Source organism: Grampus griseus (assembly GCF_964374135.1).
Source record: "Grampus griseus genome assembly, chromosome: 4".
NCBI lineage: Eukaryota > Metazoa > Chordata > Mammalia > Artiodactyla > Delphinidae > Grampus > Grampus griseus.
In genome coordinates this window covers 7,079,120-7,099,857 of record NC_138997.1, presented here as the reverse complement: position 1 = coordinate 7,099,857, position 20,738 = coordinate 7,079,120, and positions in this window count along the sequence as shown.

The following is a 20,738-nucleotide window of genomic DNA, read 5'->3' as shown; positions in this document are numbered from 1 at the left end:
TTAAGCTCTGATCATGCTGCGTTTCTGCTCAGGATTCTTCCGTAGCTTCTCCAGTCAAGTGACCAGCAGATAAAAATTACTGAAATAAATTATTGTTTAAAAAGCGAATGGGGCTCCCCTGGTGGCGCAGCGGTTGAGAGTCCACCTGCCAATGCAGGGGACGCGGGTTCGTGCCCCGGTCCAGGAAGATCCCACATGCCGCGGAGCGGCTGGGCCCATGAGCCATGGCCGCTGGGCCTGTGCGTCTGGAGCCTGTGCTCCGCAACGGGAGAGGCCACAGCAGTGAGAGGCCCGCGTACCGCAAAAAAAAAAAAAAGAAAAAGCTAATGAAATGAAGGTGAAACTAACCAAATGTAAATGAAGAAAATAAGTATAAGATTTAAAAGTTGATTTTTTAAAAATATAACAATGTTTAACAATGAAATCCATTAATTGTACCAACATTGAGTTATGTGTAAAGCTCTTTCCGACCTTGCACTAGTAGGGAAATGGTGAGGCTCTATTTATATGCTAACTCCAAACTGAAGTTGTCCATTTTCTCCATTTTTTGTTTAATAATGTTCAAGACAACTTTGTGTACAACTTTTATACATATGAGGGTGTATGCTAGTGTGTGTTTGAAGATGTTTCAATTGATAGCCAACCCTAGTTTTTGTTTTAAAGAGGTATTCTGATTTGTCTTTATCTCTTTAGTTCATTAGCTATAGATGGGATTTCTGATTAATAATTACTTATATAAATTTAAATACTGGCATATTTACCTTCTGGTTCTGGAGCTAGAGTGAACATCACCTTGCCGTAGAAGCCTTGCTTTGTCCATTGTCATTTTCTTAACCCTCTTGAGAATTACGGGGAAATGAAAATGCTTTTAGGACAGGAGTGCTTGGTTCAATTCAAAATTTTAATCATTTGGATACTTCTCAAGACATGAAAGATTAAGATTTCAGTTAAAAAAAATCTAAGTTACAGTATTACATCACATATTAAAAACACTGTGAAATATTTAAAACAGCTATTTTAATCACCATTATTCTGTTTTTGACTGTTGGAAATGCACTTCTGTTTAAAAGTTCTACTTTATTTTCTCTTTTTCTCCACTGAAATCAATCTTCGTCTCCTCTGTTTTCTAAAAGTATCTTGTGTAATAGATATCTTAATATTTATCTTATTTCTTCTTTTAGGGAGATAGACTCCTTAAAGGTAGGCCCATGTCATAGTCAACTTTGCATCCTCCTACTGCATGGTATAGTAACTACACACAGCTGCACTTGATAAATATTTGTTGAACTCCACTATTTACCATTATTCTCCCTCCTAGTACAGCTGACCTCATATTTCCCAATGCCTCACTGTACCTTTCTCATCATAACTAGGTGCTAACATCACTTTGGTATAAAGGCTTAGGTCTTGCTAAGAAAAAAAATCTAGTTCTCTGCTGTACTAACGTTCCTTTATTAATTTTCCACTGTTGTCAGATTCTTTTCAAAGTGATGAAAATTTCCACAAATATTTAAAAAAATTTGACCTAAGAGTTTGCATTTAATGTCTTTAGGACTCTCTCTCTTTTATGAACAATGGAGGAAAATTATAGTTGTAGAATTTTTATTATTTATTTAAAAATTTATTTATTTCAATTAATTTATTATTTTTGGCTGTGTTGGGTCTTCTTTGCGGTGCACAGGCTTCTCATTCTGGTGGCTTCTCTTGCTGCGGAGCACGGGCTCTAGAGCGCGGGGGCTTCAGTGACGCGGCACGTGGGCTCAGTAGTTGTGGTTCGTGGGCTCTCTTAGAGCACAGGCTCAGTAGCTGTGATGCACGGGCTTAGTTGCTCCGCAGCATGTGGGATCTTCCCGCACCAGGGCTTGAACCCATGTCCCCTGTATTGGCAGGCGGATTCTTAACCACTGTGCCACCAGGGAAGCCCAGTTGTAGAATTTTTAGATTGACTTTTAAAAGTCCTTAAAACTTCCTGCTCAAAAAAAAAAAGTGATTTACACAGTGCAAAGTGGAGTGGTTCAGTGAGTCCAATTATTTAACAAAATTGTCAGAAGAAGAGATGGGATATTTTTAATGTAAGGTGCAGAGACTGACAATCTTAATAATCACTTAAACTAAGATTACTTTTGTCATTTGAGTGAAAAATCGATCTCTTTTCCTTCTCATGGTATGCTTCACACTTGATTAATATGTCTTCCCTGAAATGTTGAAGGTGCCAGGAGATCAAGGACCATCTCTGATTTGTTCCAGGTGCCCTATTCCTGGCTGAATCCCAGCGCCAAGGAATGTACTAGGTAGCCAATGATTGTGGGAGGAAGGAACAGAGGCAAGGAGCACGATGGGGGTAAGAGGAAGGAAGAATCCAATGACAATTTCCTTGTCATTCCACCATAATATATGGGCAGCATTTTAACTCTAATTCCTTTTAAAAGCTAATATTGAGTCATATTTAAAAGTTCTCTCTTACTCTTTGGAAGTTAAGATATTTTTATTTTCTCAGAATGAGGTTTCGAGCCTGTGATGTGATCCCTCCACTAGAATTTTAGTTATTAATGATATTAGCCTTTTAATTTTATTTTCTGAACATTGTGTTCCCATCCTGATTCACTCTCCTGGCCCACTCTCTTGTAAATGTCACCACAAGGGAGATATGATGGAAAATAATTGTAAACAGAAATAATTTTAAACAAACCTTTTGTGGATCAGTAGGTTCTTTGTTGTATTTAAGGAACATGTACAGAATACAGTTCAGTTTGAGAATCAGGAAATTTACATGCAATTCTGTCACTGCCATGCTTTAACACTTAATAAAGCTCTTTATAAGTTTTTTCTTTGAAGCCAAACCTCTCAATAACTATTTTACAATGATTACTTGATGACTATTCTTAAATGTCAGGGACATCCAGGAATAAAAATTTCTGTCTCATTGCAGATGCTATATTACTTACATTTCTATATTGTTTCTTCTTGTCATTGAAAGAATAAAGCTGGTGTCAACATTTTCCACCGGAGACTGTGATTTTAGGATAACAAAGGCCCACATATTTTATGGTTATATTTAACTAAAATGTCCAGATAGGGAAAATCCATAGACACAGAAAGCATCTTAATGGTTACCAGGAGGGCAGGAGGGAGGGGAAATGGGGTATTATTGCTAGGGGGACAGGGCTTCTTTTTAGGGTGATGAAAATGTTCTAAAATTAGATAGTGCTGATGGTTGTACAACTCTGTGAATATACTAAAAATCATACACTTTTAAGGAATTTTATGGTATGTGAATTATATCTCAACAAAAATGTATTAAAAAAGTCTTCTCTGGGCTTCCCTGGTGGCACCTCCAGGCCTACTGGGTACAAGAAGCCAATTCCCTTCCTTTCTTTTATGAGCAGAAGAAGTGCTTTGGGATGAGTGTGATGAGAGCCTTAGTAAAGCAGGCGTGTGTGTGAATGGAATTGTCCCCCATTGAGGTTGACTGAACTCACCAAAGAAGAGAAGGAGGTGACTTGATGCTGTAATTTCTTGTCCTAGGTCCTAACCTGGGGACTTCCATGGACTTCCAAGCAGCCAGGGCATAGGGTGTTGTTTGTGCCTGTTGGTGGTCAGCAGTCTGCTCTCTTAGCGTTGGTAATGGACAGAGTGCCCATGTCCGTGCCAGGGCAGCTACAACACCGCTTACCTTCCTGCCCTGTGAGAAAGCACACGTGGGTAGCTCATAACTTACAGGCCTCAGGCAATGTCGTGGTTGTAGCTGGATGTGTCACCTTATTGATGCCGTCACACGTGGTGGCTTCTCAGAGTCGTATTCTGTTCAGGGAGCCCAGTCCTCACTCAAACATGTTTAAAAAAGTGTTCAATTCATTAAAGCATTAAAGTGCACAGAACTTACGGTCTTTTTGGACTCTTTCTTGGACGCTTATTCCTCCACATTTCATTCTGTTTCACACTCCAGATTCTCATTTGGCAACTCCAGTTCCCCCTCTCTTGCTAAGCCTTTCCCTTCCTCTTGGCTCCTGGGTTCTGTAGTATTCTGTCTGTTCACCAATTCTGCATTCCAAAAGGCTAGAAAAGAGTTTGGCAGAGATAGACTACTTCAGAGAAAGTGAATAGCAATTGGACTGATAAATCAGGAATCAGTTGGCAGTTTTCGAGGGGGGGAGGATAGAGAATCTGAATACTCCCTTATCATTATTTTTTTTGAAGTATAGTTAATTTACACTGTTGTGTTAGTTTCAAGTGTACAGCAAAGTGATTCAGTTATACATACATATATGTATGTACTTTTTCAGATTCTTTTCCATTGTAGGTTACTGCAAGATGTTGAATGTAGTTCGCTGTGCTATACAGTAGGTGCCTGTTGTTTACCTATTTTATATATAATAGTGTGTATCTGTTAATCCCAAACTCCTAATTTATCTCCCCCCATCCCCTTTCCCCTTTGGTAACCATAAGTTTGTTTTCTATGTCTGTGAGTCTATTTCTGTTTTGTAAACAAGTGCTTTTGTATCATATTTTAGATTCCACATATCAGTGATACCGTATGGTATTTGTCTTTCTCTTTCTGACTTACTTTACTTAGTATGATAATCTCTAGGTCCACCTATGTTGCTGCAAATGGCATTATTTCATTCTTTTTATGGCTGAGTAATATTCCATTGTATATATGTACCACATCTTCTTTTTCCATTCATCTGTCGATGGACACTTAGGTTGCTTCCATGTCTTGGCTATTGTAAATAGTGCTGCAGTGAACATTGGGGTACCTGTATCTTTTCAAGCTTATCAGTATTTTTTTTATCATGTTTAGTTTATAATTCTAATATCTCCCACCACAGGTTCTAGTGTCTGTGCTGCTTTCCCTGTGTTATGTCATATGTTCTATTCATTTCCCACAGTATTTTAGCCAACCATCCATTACAAAAGCATTTTTTGATTGTGGTTGTTGTTTGATTATTCCTTTTAGTTCTGCTATGTCTCCAACCTCTCTCTATTGTGCTGCACCGTCTTCTTCTTGTGCCATGATTTAGCATCTCTCCCCAGATTTAAGCCATGTATCCTTTGCCCCTATCCTGCATTGTCTGGTTGCTGGGACAGGATGGAACGAATAGATAAAACAGGAGCAGAGCAAAAGGAGATGCACCAGTTTAGGCAGGGAGGGGTCAGCACGCAAGATGTAGCTGCAGACGGCAGGAGATAAGGATGGAGGGTTTGCCTCTGGGGAAGAAGCTCATCTAAAGACTGTGCCACGGCCTCCCAGAACAATTCAAAAAGAAAGAATCTAAAAATGACTTGGCAAATGGAAGCATCTGTGAATAGTCTCATAGCCTTTCCATGGGACTACCTTGAAGGGGACCAAACTATTGGGTTGGCCAAAAAGTTCGTTCGGGTTTTTCTGTAACATCTTAACCAAAAACATATTTGCTGTTGTACATAATGCTGCATTTAGGAAAGAATCATTTATCCGACTCTATAGTCGTGTCTCCTAATTTCTGTGCTATTATCTTTCATATCTGAAATAAAGGTTGACAGGCATCACGAATTATGCAAATGTGGCATCTTTTCTTCCCTCCTCCCTCCCTTCCGCCTTCTCTCTCTGTCTCTCTCTCTCTGTCTGTCTCTCTCTCTGTCTCTCTGTCTCTCTCGCTCTCTCTCTCTCCCTCTCTCGCCTGAAAGACCGGACAAGGGGCTAAGGCACTAAAACATTTCCACCATGTACATAAGCTAGTAGCTATCTAGGAAACCTAAATGCACTGCTGTTTTAGTTTCTCATGCAGGCCACTGAGAGTTGTTTCTTGCCCTAGTGAAAAGCATATGGGGTCCTCCAGCAAGAATCAAGAGGTTAAAGTAGGGAACAAAAGAGCTTTCAGAGATTAGGTTCTCAGGAACCTGAACAATCAAGCACTCATCTCTTCAGCCCTGCCTCTCACTGTTTATCGGATACAAGTTCATTTCTTGCTCTTTGCTTTTGCATCTAAAGCACGTCTTTCAGCTTCCTTTTACCTCCCCAGATCACTCCATTCTTTATGGTTCAGATCAAGTCCCAACTCTCCCAAGATTCTCTCTGCCCTGGCTCACATTAATAATTATGTTCTCTGAAATCCTATAGAAGCTTTTGGTTCTTGCATCACTGAGAACTTACACAGTGTAAATGTGGGAACACATAAATGGGGAAGAATTGAAGAATGAAAGGACTGAGAGAGGCTTTGCCAACCTGCCTGGTTGACCTGCCATAATTTGACCCAGTTTTTCTTACATTAAGTGGCAACTGCTGTCTAGCTTTTAGCTCCAACGACAGTTACCCTCGTAAGCTGTTAAGACGTAACTCATAAAAGTGATCCAATGGAGCATTAATCACATCAATGGGTGCTGTGCGAAGTTAAATACAAAACAGGCAGGTCTAGAATACGACCGTAACCATGATGGGGTAAGGAGACAATGAAACTAAGGTTGCATTAACTCCAGAATCAAAGGGCTGTATAAAGATGGCATAGTCCGCATATATAAAATGTTGACAGTGTTTTCTGAATCATTGGTTAAAAACACATCTGTACGGCAGAGCAGGCAAAAAGGTTTGCTCCCTTTTCTCTTTCTTTAAATGTTAAAACCCAGGGCTGAAAGGGCAGCCTCTGAAGCATTGTGTTCGCTTTTGTTTTGGTAGGTGGAGTTCACTAACCAAAATGACAACAAACACTCAGAAATGGGAACTTACTCTATGGCATCAGTTCAGACTCTTAAAACCAGGGATGTTTTCCTGTCTGATGGATAAGCCACCAAGCACAAATTAGAAACATATGCTTCGTGGTTCTCTGAGGATGTTTATAGCTCAGAATCTATACTTCCCGAGCATCTCTACGGCAGAACCATCTGCATAGGTGGTGAACATTTTGCAATAATTCTAGTCCCATTCTAGCAAATTTCGACTTCCCTGTTTTGAAATTAGACTACACGTTTTCTTTCCTCCGTGGAAAAAAATATCTTTGCAGAAAGAAGTTGAAGTATTTTCCATACTACATGTGACCTAGTTACATACTCGCAAGGTTTGATATATTAACCAAAAGCAAGGATGATTTTAGGTTTATGTACTTAACTACCTTCCTTGATAAATTCAAGCATTTCAATATAATCTGTTCTTCACAACAATAAGTTGAAGTACGAAGCACAGCAACATTCATAAAAATAGAATGAAAAACATTAGAGTTTCCATTGGGGGACATAAATGTGCCACTTGGATTTATAAATCTATTCCACCAATATTTATTATATGTAATATGCATAGAGCCGGTGTTATGGGGATTCAACAAAGAAGCACCATTGTTGCTTTTTAGCTTCACTGAACTCACATCGTTGGGAAGAGAGCACTTGAAAATGGAAGTTGATAATAGAAGATAATATGACAGGCGTTGCCTATATGTATACAGAAAGTGGCAGTTTGGAAGAGGGATTTTAATTTAGCCTGAAATTGTCATTCTTTTTTAAAATTAATTAATTTATTTTTGGCTGCATTGGGTCTTCATTGCTCTCCTTCACTCACTACCACACCCAATACTCTCACCACTTTTCCTGAACACAATACAAGTTGGGGGTATTTAGTTCATGTGGTACTTCTGTTTAGTTGTCTTTCCCTTGTTTCTGTCTGTATTCATGATTCTGTCCAAGACAATCATGAGCTCTATACAATATTTATTTATTTATTTATTGGCTGTGTTGGGTCTTCGTTGCTGCGCGCGGGCTTTCTCTAGTTGTGGCGAGCGGGGGCTACTCTTCTTTGCGGTGCGCGGGCTTCTCATTGCGGTGGCTTCTCTTGTTGCGGAGCACGGGCTCTAGGCGCGCGGGCTTTGGTAGTTGTGGCTCACGGGCTCAGTAGTTGTGGTGCATGGGCTTAGTTGCTCCGGGGCATGTGGGATCTTCCCAGACCAGGGCTCGAACCCGTGTCCTGTGCATTGGCAGGCGGATTCTTAACCACTGCGCCACCAGGGAAGTCCCTCTATACAATATTTAACACAGAATCCACTAAGCAGATTAATGCTTCAGTTAATGATTGGAAGTTATAAATAGAGTGCCTTAGACATTTAAAAGGGAAGTTTCATTTTAACATTTGTAAGTCACAGCAGGGCTTATTGAGAAAGTTTCTAACCTAAAGTAGAATACTGGTGTCGTCTTTTTTTTAAAATGAGACGTTTCAAATCTTTTCTCTTTACCAACTCAAACAACTCAAGAGTTTTTGAGTATGTTAACAAAAAATGATTCAGTAGAAGTGAAAATTTTTGTAAAGTAGGGGACACAGGGGGAGTAATGGAACCTAGAAAGATTCTAAGGGCACAGATGTGGCAATAGGACCCTAAAACTACCTAGGCATCGCCTAGAGATTTCAGTTACTGCCAATACCTTCATTGCTCAACCCTGAGATGTCCATCTGTTTCTTTGTATCAGAAAATCAGGTTTCCGTGGAAGGCAGGGTCTAGTTCGCTTCTGTACCCCTCCTCCACTCTCCATTTCTTTTTAGCCAGCAAGCTCTACCCAAGAGTTCACAGAAAGAATAGCCCCTGAGGTCTCTGCTCTTTTTATTTCATTGACTCTAAAATGGAGGAATTTCTTATCTGAACTTATTTTTCCAACTTTCTGTTGAAAGTTGCTAGTAAGAAATCCTCACCAACAGAAAAATTTTAAAGTTTGTTTTTCATGTTGGAATTGCATAGACTTTGGATTCAAGTCTGTGAATTTCTGTCCTTTGTTCCCACCAAGTTATTTGGTCCCAGGCAACTTATGTAACTTGCTCCCCTCTCAGTTTATTTACCAATGAAATTGGAATAAAATAGGAATCATTATTTCCACCATAGACACTGAACGCTAGTCTTCAGAAGGTATGGCTTTCTTTGGGACAGTTAGAAGCTAGTGTTGGCCGCCTTCCTGAGATAATCGAGCTGTAAAGATGAAGTTGGTAACGGTCTCAAGATGCACAGAGGGCATTGGTGTGAATTACTCGGCACCACCTTCTGCCGAGTGGGCAGTGGGCAGCTCTGCTAGTCGGTGAGAACCAAGGACTCTCAAAGATGCTCATCTCGAATCATGAATTCACCTTAGACACTGGTAGCTTTGTCGTGTGGATTCTCTGATGGTACCGTTGGCATGTTTCACTGGCCGTACTCCATTTAAACCATTGTTACTTTGGATCCACTATTCTGTCTCTACAGAATTTTCTCTCATTTGGAATAATGCTTCTCAAAAATATCTCTAGGTTAACCTCCTTTAGTCTTTTGCTTGTCTGTCAAGAATGATAGTGTTCTTGGGGGACTTCCCTGGTGGTCCAGTGGGTAAGACTCTGCGCTCCCAATGCAGGGGGCCCGGGTTTGATCCCTGGTTGGGGAACTAGATCCCGCATGCATGCCACAACTAAGAGTGTGCATGCTGCAACTAAGAAGTCCACGTGCCTCAACTAAAGATCCCGCCTGCTGCAACAAAGATCCCACGTTCCGCAACTAAGACCTGGCGCAGCCAAAATAAATAAATATTAAAAACAAAGAATGATAGTGTTCTGTTAATGATATTAGTCATGGTAGTGTTGATATATAATAATAGCACTATAAGTGGCTGAGACGTATGTACCATTTACTGTGTGCCAGATACAGTGCTTTCCATATGTTAATTCTTTGAATCCGTCCAATAGCCCTCTGAAGAAGGTACTACTATAATTACCTTTTTACAGACCAGGAGACTGCCACAGTTTGTTAGCGCTGTGTGCAAGTCTTATAGCTAGTAAGTGGCGGGGTGGGGATTTGAACCCAGGCAATCTGGTTCCCAAGGCGTTACTCTTAGCCTCTATGATACACAGCTTCTTTATTAATAATGACAAATACTATTTATTTTGTGCCTTCTCTGTGCCTGGCACTATTTTAAAGTAGTTTATATGCAATATTTCACATATTCTTCAAAAGAACCCTACGAGGAAAGTTTTTACTTCTAGTTTTCAGATGAGAAAACTAAGGCTTAGAAAAGTTGAATATCTTACCCAAGCTCACAGAGCCAGGAAGTGGCAGAACCAGTATTCCCCAAAACCCTTAACCTTAACTTGACTACAAAATTGTCCAAGGTGCACGCTCCTAGCTTCCTCCAAACTGAATGGATTCCATTTAAGTTATTTGTCATTTCTTATAACCTCTCCATAACGTCATATCAGGAAGATGACTTTAATCTGAGGCAAACAATTTTTTAAAAATTCAAATATTTATTCTTAATTTATAAGTGGTGAGAAAATACTTTCTGAATAGGGAGGAATTGGTATGTTCATAAATAAAAGTTTGGGGCATGTGTGGAGAAAAGTAAGTTATGTGTTTTGACTGGAGACTGTGGGAGGGTAATAAATCTTGAAATTATACAGGAAGTAAGCCTGAAGAGCTAGGACGTGGCCAAATCATGGAGAGCCTAGAAAGCCTGGTTTGCAGTTTTAACAAACTGTGTAGTCTGTGAGGATCCACTGAGAGCTCTGTGGGGAGCCAGGGCCCAATCGGACTTGGGGAGATTCCTGGGATGGTGGAGAAGCAGAAGTAGATTAGGTAAAAGGCTATTGCATAGTTTTTGTATATCCACCAAAAGATGTACAAGAATATTTATGGTACTTCATAACAGAAGCTTTATTCAGTCATACTGAGTGAAGTGAGTCACACACAGTAAGACAAATATCATCTGATATTGCTTATATGTGGAATCTAAAAAAAAGTGTACAAAGTAACTTATTTTCAAAACAGAAGTAGAGTCATGGATGTAGAAAACACACCTATGGTTACCAGGGGGTGGCGGGGGAGGGATAAATTGGGAGATTGGGATGGACATATACACACTACTATATATAAAATAGATAACTAATAAGAACCTGCTGTATAGGCCAGGGAACTCTACTCAATACTCTGTAATGGCCTATATGGGAAAAGAATCTAAAAAAAGAAAAAAGAGTGGAGATATATATATATATATATATATATATATATATGATTCACTTTGCTGTAAATTAACACAACACTAAGTCAACTATACTTCATAAACATAAATAAATGAAAAACTAGCAGCTTTATTAATAAAATCCATAGAGTGGAATAATAAATAGCAATAGAAAAGAACAAACTGATGTTATACACACTGATATGAATGAATCTAACAGACAGACAAAGGCTGAGGGATAGAAGCCAGACACAGAAGAGCACATCCTAAAAATAACAAAAAAATTAAAAAAAAGCATATCCTGGATTCCAGCGACAGGAAGTTCAAGAATAGGTAAAACAAATCTGTGGTGAGAGAAGTCGGAATAGTTACCTCTGTGAGGGCAAATGGTATTTATTGACTGGGAAGGGGCATGAGTCTTCTGGAGTGTTGGAAATATTTTATCTGGGTGGTATTACACGGTTTTTACACACATGCACACACACACACATACGTATGAACCTACGTATATATGTAAAAATTCATTATTGAGTTGCATACTTACCATTTGTGAACTTTATGGTACATATGTTATAACTCAATAAGAAGATTTTTAAAAAGATTATTGCGTAGTTCAGTCAACTCTCCTAATCATTGTAGACACTTTCCAATGGAGGGTTTCCTTTTATTTTTCTCTAGTTAAAAAAAGAAAGCAGGGATTTCCCCAGCGGTCCAGTGGTTAACACTCCGTACTTCTACTGCAGGGGGTGCGGGTTCCATCCCTGGTCGGGGAACTAAGATCCCACATATCACAAGGCCTGGACAAGAAAAGAAAAAGAAAAAAAGAAAAAAAAAAAAGCGTATTTCTTCTCTTACTTTAGATTTTCTTCCCGGAATTCATTGAATCGTTGGCAAGGGTGGTGGGATCCAGTGAGAGGTGGAGAAAGGAGAGAAGGCTTCCGAGGTGATTGTGGGGAGGAGAGGAAGTGAATCAGCCTCCCTGGGTGTGATGCAGGGTTGGCGGTCCCACTCAGAGATGGCTTCTCTTCCTCAGACGGTGATTTCAACATAGCTTCCCTGTTTTTATTTCCCTCCACCAACCACTGTCTCCTGTGAATGTAAAACGAGTCAGGTCACTGGGATTAAAATAACCAGGGACTATTTTTTTTTCTTAAACCTGGAAGCTAATTGGTAATTTGTATCTACAGCAAAGTGATTCAGTTATACATATATAGTCTTTTTCATATTCTTTTCCATTATGGTTTATTACAGGATATTGAATATAGGTAATTTGTATGTAAAACATACAAAAGGTTTGTAGTAATTAGCCCATATGAATGCCTACAATGTGTAAATGGAAAGCAAGCTGATTTTCTTGCAGGATTACCTATATGGAAACATGTCTCTGAGACGAACACACTGTTTGGTAAACAAGCTGGTACAAGCCAGACTCAGATACATTTATATTTTTTACAACCAGTGATTTTGAAAATTCTTTCAGATTCAAGTATTTGCTGAGCAAATTCTATGTGTAAAACAAGGCACTGTTGTTGTCGGGAACCCGAGATAAATGAGGTGTAGTTCCTGTCCCCAAGGAGGATATAGTCTAGCAGAGAAGATCAGACTGGTGCCCGATGGTTGGCTGGCAAGAAAGTACGTGATAACTACTAAGAGAAAAATGCAGACTTCTTGGGAGTTCAGAGAGAGATGGTAGGATTTCAACAGAAAAAGTGAACAAGAATCTTTGGAGAGAAAAGGGAATGATGGCATCTCTAGCAACTATTTCTTTTTTCTTTGATTCTGATTTCATTTATTTATTTATTTTGGCTGTGCCGTGCGGGGTCTTAGTTTTCTGATCAGGGATCGAACCCATGCCCCCTCAGTGGAAGGGTGGAGTTTTAACCCCTGGACCACGAGGGAAGTCCCTGTAGCCCTATTTCTATGGTACACTGTACAAGATGCTATCACATACTTTCTCACTGAGTCTTTAGAAAAACTCTGTAAGTAGCTACTGCTCACTTTATGTTCCTGATGAGTAAACTGAATCATGGAGAGGTAGTGACTTTCCCAAATCAGAAGACGCAGGACCTAAACCCAGGTCTCTCTGACTCCATAGCCCTTCTTCATAAGAGCAGACAGTATACTCTAAAGTTAAGAAAATGGACACTTGAGCTAAACTAACTGGCCTTGAATTGCAATCTTTTTACTCCCTTGCTTGGGGACTTCTTGCAAATTCTTTCTTTCTTTCTTTCTTTCTTTTTTGTTTAGTACATCCCTTTCTTCATCTGTGAACCAGGGTTAAAAATAAAAATGTACTGCAGTAAGATTAAGTGTTTACCTATATGAAGCATTTAGAACTGCTCCTGTATGTATTAGCAGTACACAAGTGCTTGCTACTATTATTTTTTTGAAAAAACATTTTATTATAGGGACTTTCCTGGTGGTGCAGTGGTTAAGAATCCACCTGCCAATGCAGGGGACACAGGTTTGATCCCTGGTCTGGGAAGATCCCACATGCCGCAGAGCAACTAAGCCCGTGCGCCACAACTACTGAGCCTGCGCTCTAGAGCCCGTGAGCCACAACTACTGAGCCCACATGTCACAACTACTGAAGCCCGCCCACCTAGAGCCTGTGCTCCACAACAAGAGAAGCCACTGCAATGAGAAGGCCTCGCACTGCAACGAAGAGTAGCCCCTGCTCTCTTCAACTAGAGAAAGCCGGCGTGCAGCAACGAGGACCCAATGCAGTCAAAAATAAATAAAATTTAAAAACAAAACAAAACACCTGATTTAAAAAGAAAAAAATAAGAGACTGTGCTCCCAGTGCAGGGGGCATGGGTTCAATCCCTAGTCAGGGAACTAGATTTATTATAAAAATAATGTATACTCTATAGAAAACTGGCAAGTGACTTATTGAAGAGTTTGACACACTTGTAGAGGCAAGACCAACACATAAAAATCAATAATATTCCTTTACCCAGCAGTGATCTATTTGAAAATGTATTAGAAAAAAGATATAATTCAAAATAGCAACAAAAGCTATAAAGTATTAAGGAATAGAGTTAAAGAAAATGTGCGAAATGTTTATGGAGAACATTTGGAAAATACCAAGATAGGTTGTGTCGGGGAGGGAAGACATTGTAGATAAAGGGAATATCCTGAACAAAGAGAGTGAGTGGGCGTTTTTAAGGAATAGCTTGGTACAGGGTGGGATACACACAACAGGGAGTGAGATTAAGGCAGAAAAATCCATTCTGAGTAAGATCAGACTAAAGATTTTGCAATTAATAGGTAGCAGGAAACCACCGCAGACTTACGAACAGGGAGTAGGACTGACCTCAGAACAGAAGGATACTTCAGGAGAAAAGAATTTAAACAAGAGCCTGAGAATTGCCCGGGGGTTGGGTAAAGTTTAAAATGTATTGATTTTAGAATGGTTAAAAAGGAAAAATGAGCCCTTTATAAATAATTCTAAAGAATAAATCTCGATTATATATTCTTCTCTGTGAATCACTAAATTGTTTTTAGATGTGTGTTGAATCTGAGTAATCAAGTAAATTGCTACTTGGTTTACCATCTGAATATCTATTATGGTCATCAGGTAATGATAAACTTGGAGGTTTATATTTACCTTGGCTTGTTTTGGGACTATGGCGATGTGGTAGTTAAATATTAACATGCTCTGTATGAGAATGTGAATAGTTCGACTCAAAAAAATTCCTTGGCAAAAGTTGGAGATTTTTGGAGGTAGCAATACCAAGGAATAACATTAATAATTTTTTATTTAATGGGCTGGAATGCAAAAGACAGGGGTTACATAAAGGCAGAAAGGAAAGGGAAATGAAAATGTAGTGAATGACTACTCTATGCTCCATTAGCTAATTTAATCCTGACAACAATGCCATAGGGTAGGAATTACAGTATTATCCCCATTTCACAGATGGCAAGTTAAACAGGCTTGTTGTCAACTTTCCCTTTCATTATGTATTAACAATCCATCCTCAGTAAATTACTTAACCTTTTTAAACCTATTACCTCACTGATTAAAATGCGGGAATAGTAATGCCCAAGTCCCAGGGCTATTGTCTGGATTAAATACAATAACACACATTAAATCCTTAGTCCAATGCTTGGCTATAGCTAACACGTCCTGACTTACCATGGACCAGGCACAGGGCTAAGAAATTTAAATTCATCATCTCATTAAATCTTCACACAAACTTTATTGTAGGTACCCAATTGTTACTATTGTTCTAAGAAGTAACAAACTTTATTCTTATTTCATGGTAGTTCAGAGAGATTGTCACATATCCAAGGTCAAGAAATTAACAAGTGGCAAAACTGACATTCAAATTTAGCTTTGAGGGCAAAACCCAGAAACTTTTACGAATACTCCACATCAGAAAATAATAGAAATACTAATAAATTACCTAAATTTTTTTCTGATTTGGACTCTGTTGAGAGAATAAGACATTGACTAGGTGTGCTTTGAACATGAAACAGGTATCATATATTTTAATTTTTTTCTAATGTATGTTCTTTTATTAGTAAGAAAGATTTCCTTTCCTGTCCCCCATATGTCATATACCTTCAAAATAAAGAATAAGGCAGGAGTAAGAAAGAGGAGATGAGGGGACAAATGTGCAGTTACACGTGACAGGCAGAGGAAGGGTTGCCCCCAGACCATTGTCAGAAAGAAGAATGAGGCTAAGTGATGCAATAGAAGTATAAAATGTTTGGGGACAATTGGAGAGGGAGTGGGGGGTTTCTGGGAGGAGGAAGGAGAGGACAGAGAGAGCAGATGGGATGAGGGCGGAGGGAGAGGCAGAAAGAAAGACATGGTGCCAGCGAGGCAGGGCAGAACCGTGCAGCGTGGTGGGGCAGGAGACAAGCCTGGAGCCCCATCCGATCCCAGGCTCTCTGGGCTCTGCATTGCATCCTCGGTGGAAGAGGAAAAGTTGGCACATCTTCGCTTACCTGACTATACTTTCTCTGATGATCTTTTGTCTCCTTCAAGTACACTCTGTTACTTGTCTAATTGCCACCCAAACGTGCATAGTTGCATAGTTAGAACCTTTCTCTTCTGACTCATGAGAGGAGTGAACATCATAACGTAGTTGACTTTCCTGGAGCTATTTGTAGGGCTGTCTGGTTTGCTTGGAATAATGGCTCTTTTCTTTCTTTGTTTCTCATCAGCCAGTGTGGTTTGTGATTTAATAACCAGGGAGAGCACTGAAATTAATACTGGTCAATTCTTAAGCTTGAAGGAGGAAAAGGGAGGCAGGAATTTTAAATTGTTAGTTCTCTGTTTGTGGGCAGCTTACTGTCTCCTTTGAAAAGAGTTTAGGCCAGGCAAGATCTTACCAACAGTTTTAAAAAATGAGCATGAGAAGGGACATGCCGCTGTTCCTACATTATTTCCCCTTTGCACACAGTTCAGTTCCTAGATGAGAAGACAATTTTTGCCACTCTGTACCCTTTAAGATGTATCCAAAATGAAGTGATGGCTTGTGGTGATTAATTCCCTAAAAAAAAACCCTTTGTTTCTTAATTTTTTTGGATGAGTGATCTAAAGTTTTTTTTATTCAAAAGTATATCAGTGGAAGATAGATGTGTGCATAGGTGGTGTTGGAAAGCTCAGATAGGAGATGAGTGTGAAAAATTAAGACTTAGATGTCTAAGCAGGTGAACTTACTTCAACCAAAGTAAGGTTCACAGCCAACGTATGTTCCCTGTTTCCTTAACGCCTTGGAAGAGAAGCTATCTTTTTTTTTTTCTAAAAGAGAACAATTCTTCCTCTTGCATCGGTAGACCAAGAACAAAGGAACACTTGACTGTTCCTTATTTAGGGGAGGACCGTTCTTTATTTCCTAATATCCACTAGGAAATATTCATAGGATACAGAATACACATTTTGAAAAAATGAGCGACTGCACTGGACAGTCAGTGTTAAAGAAAATGGACATTTTCCGGTATTGCTTTTGCTGATATATGGTAAATATCATGTTAATGGACTTGCCGTAGCACTGAATGAATGATTGTACGAACTCCCTCGGCTAACCCTTCCTTTTTTTTTTTTTTTTTTTTTGCGGTACGCGGGCCTCTCACCGCTGCGGCCTCTCCCGCTGCGGAGCACAGGCTCCGGACGCGCAGGCTCAGCGGCCATGGCTCACGGGCCCAGCCGCTCCGCGGCATGTGGGATCTTCCCGGAACGGGGCGCGAACCCGTGTCCCCTGCATCGGCAGGCGGACTCTCAACCACTGCGCCGCCACGGAAGCCCAACCCTTCCTTTTTAAAACACTTATTTTGGGCCTGTTGTTTATATTTTTTCATTTTTCATTTAAAAAATATTCTCTGTCATAATATATATTACTTGATTTCATCTCATGTAAAGCTTGGTATGATTGTCCACATTATGCTGATGTCGAAACTGAGGTTCTGAGAGACTAAATAAAGGACAGAACTGGGATTTGAACCCTGGGCTTTCTAACCCTATACCATATGCTTTTACCAGTATATTCTACACATAGGCAACCATGTGTATATAGTAGAGCCGTTAGTGACTATTTATTCACCATAAAAATAATTCGGCATCTTTCAAGATTAAAAAAAAAAGTAAACTTATCCAAGGTGGCTTCAGGAATCTCCTATTTAAAACTCAAATGGATTCTGCTCCCATCAGACATGACCGCAGGAATCCAGTCATTTGATCAGATTCTTTTTCTCTTACTCCATCTCTTCTGACTGTTGTTGACCATTTCCCTTAGGTCACCTCTTACCATCTGATAACTGACTTTCCAGTCTTCTGCTCTCGTCCCCGTATAGACTTTCCCCAAATGTGGATGTGAGCCACTTCCTTACTTCCCCAAAGCGTAACAATCACCAGGTAGTTGCATTTAGAAAAACTCTTGAAAAGGGTCATGAATTACAGAGGGAAGTTACAATGCAGAAAAGAAAGAAAACCGTGAAACTCTACATTAGATCAACAGATGCAACTTCAAGATATTTGTACCATCTGTCAGCCTCACACCTTCACAGAAAGTCGTTTATTTCTAGGTCCCGCCTGCTTGCTGGTGGCAAGCCAAGTGCCATTCCAGATGGCTATGCCTCTGTTCTCACGTTCCAGTTGCCCACTCCCAAGGGAAACGGACTGCGCATGCCTGCCCTCAAGCTAACATCTGCCTCCTCACGACGGTCATTGCTGAGCTCAGAGCCCGCCCTGAAGCCTGCTTTTTACATGGACACTTCGAGCTGTTTGGCTTCTCATCCCCTCACCCCTCCCTCCAACTAAAGGCTGGGCATTCACTTTTGCACAACCGGAAGACCCATTACGTTTTGTGCCAAATCCAGTCTTTCCCCAAAGAGAAGGTCTCTCACTGCCCAGAGCAATCAGAAACTACTGGTACAATTAAACATTTCTCCGGCTTTCTTTACAAGTATAGGAATATTGAGGTCCTGGCTCTGAGACTCTCAATACCCAAACATAAAGGCAAGTCTGTTTTTCTTTGTTGTTTTTTTTTTAGGCAAAGTTAGTGCTTTAGTTGTAATACATTACAAAATATCCAGGTTCTTTTATTTTGGTTGTGAGTGGAGGCAATAACTTTCTAGTATTTTTAAGTAAAGAGCAAATTACGGTGCGGAATATGAGGCACGGAGGGGGAGATGTGCAAAATTTGCTGTCGGTGGATACCTTATAGAGGTCTTGGATCTCAGTTGCATGTGGAACACTGACATTTTCCTGTTGAAATGTTTCACAAATGATTGCTGTTAGATATGTCTTAAGGATTTGTCAAGAGCTAGTTCACTTAGCTGGATAGAACACAATACTCTTAAAACAAATGGGTGAATGATTCTTGAATGGATAAGCTTGATTCTGTTAACTGACCACAGATTCTCCTTAAAAAACAATGCAAAAAATTGATAGTACTGTAGTTTTACTTCTTGGATTCAAGCCAATTGTTTACTGTGTAACGTTGGGCACATTACTTAATTTCTCTTTATCTCAATTTTCTTGTTTGCTCATTGACTATAATAATAATACCTGCCTCAAAGAATCTCTGCAAGGATTAAATAATAGGTATAAGGCCTTAACCCAGTACTTAGCGCACAACAAGTACTCAAACAATGTTGACTCTGATTACTGGTATTAGTAATACTACTAGTAGTTTCAGCTGATAGAGGTCACTCATTGTTCACTGTCTCAATAAGAATATAACAGGTGGGTGATTAAATGATGTCATATCCAGCAGAGTTAAGATTTTTGAGTCTCCTGGCTTCCAGTCTTCGTTTTATCACTTGCAAGCTGTGTGACTTTAAGCAAATTGCACAACCTCTCTGTGTAATGAAAATGGCACCTACCTCACAGTGTGTTGTGAGTATTAAATGAGTTTATCCACGTAAAGAACTTGGCATAATGTGTGCCATAGACTAAGCCCTGAAACATTAGCTCCTTCTCTGTTCACGTCCTTCATTTTATCTTTCTTATGTTATTATTATTATTTTCTTTTTGCGGTATGCGGGCCTCTCACTGTTGTGGCCTCTCCCATTGCGGAGCACAGGCTCCGGACGCGCAGGCTCAGCGGCCATGGCTCACGGGCCCAGCCGCTCCGCGGCATGTGGGACCTTCCCAGACCGGGGCACGAACCCGTGTCCCCTGCATCGGCAGGCGGACTCTCAACCACTGGAAGCCCTGTTATTATGCTTGTTACCTGACTTTTACTACTGTGAATAGTGTCAGTATCCTGAAAGGATTGCCTCTTCCAGGTACAGAGTCATGTCAAAGTGTTCAGGGCTGAGAAACACTTGCAGGTCAAGGAGTCAGGAAAAGGTATCGAGTTAAAATTCTCGGAAAAGTATTTTTCTTCAACCAGAAGTGACAAGTTTAGGTCAAAGAGAAATTCCTGAGAAGGTACTAGGGGACCTCCTCTACATATTCACAGAAATAGTCCAGGATGTGGCTTATTGCCTCACCTGAAGGGTGGGTTTCCCTGCCCTCCTGGGCTGCAGTCAGCTCTGAGTCACAGCTGTGTCACCCCCTCCTCCCAGCCCAATGCCACTTCCTGAGGCTGGGGAGGATTTTCCTCCAACAACTCCTAGGCCTGCAATGACCTTGCTGTTTTAAAGGGACACCGGAGGCAGGATGATGTTGTGAAACACAGCTCCAGCTCAGGATACAGGGACTTTGGCTCCTGGCCCTAACTTCAGCCCTGATTTATCAGTTGACCTTGGACGAGTCATTATCTTTTTGCCACTTCATTTCCATTAAGTGTAAAGTAGAGAATGACGTCTACCCTTCTGAACTCATAGGATCATTTTGAAGATTCCATAACAACATATGCAGATACCTTTACACATTTAAAACATTCTTATTTACCTGTGTAATACAATTTAGTGTGATGGAGAAAGCAGGGGCTTGGAGATGAAAAGACCTGAGGTCTAATTTCAGTGCTGATACCTGCTAACTTTGTGACCTTAAGTCAATCCCTTACTTTCTTTGAGTCTCATTTTCCTCATTGGTAAAATAAATATAATGATTACCTCTTGGGTGGTTGTGAGTGTTAAATGGAATGAAACTTCTGCAAAATATTTGTTTTTCTTTTTCTCTAATGACTATGTCCAGGTTTTTTTCAAAAATAAGCCTTTTCCCTTCTTATTTGGTTCACTAAAATTTGTATAAGTGTGATATGGAGTATTTCTTATTCCTTTTCCAGAATTGTACATGTATACGTGTATACACGTATATATACATATATATTTATTTATATACACATATATAAAGTATATTTATAAAACTACTTCAGCTTTCCTGGGATTTCTTAAGTATATATGTTTAC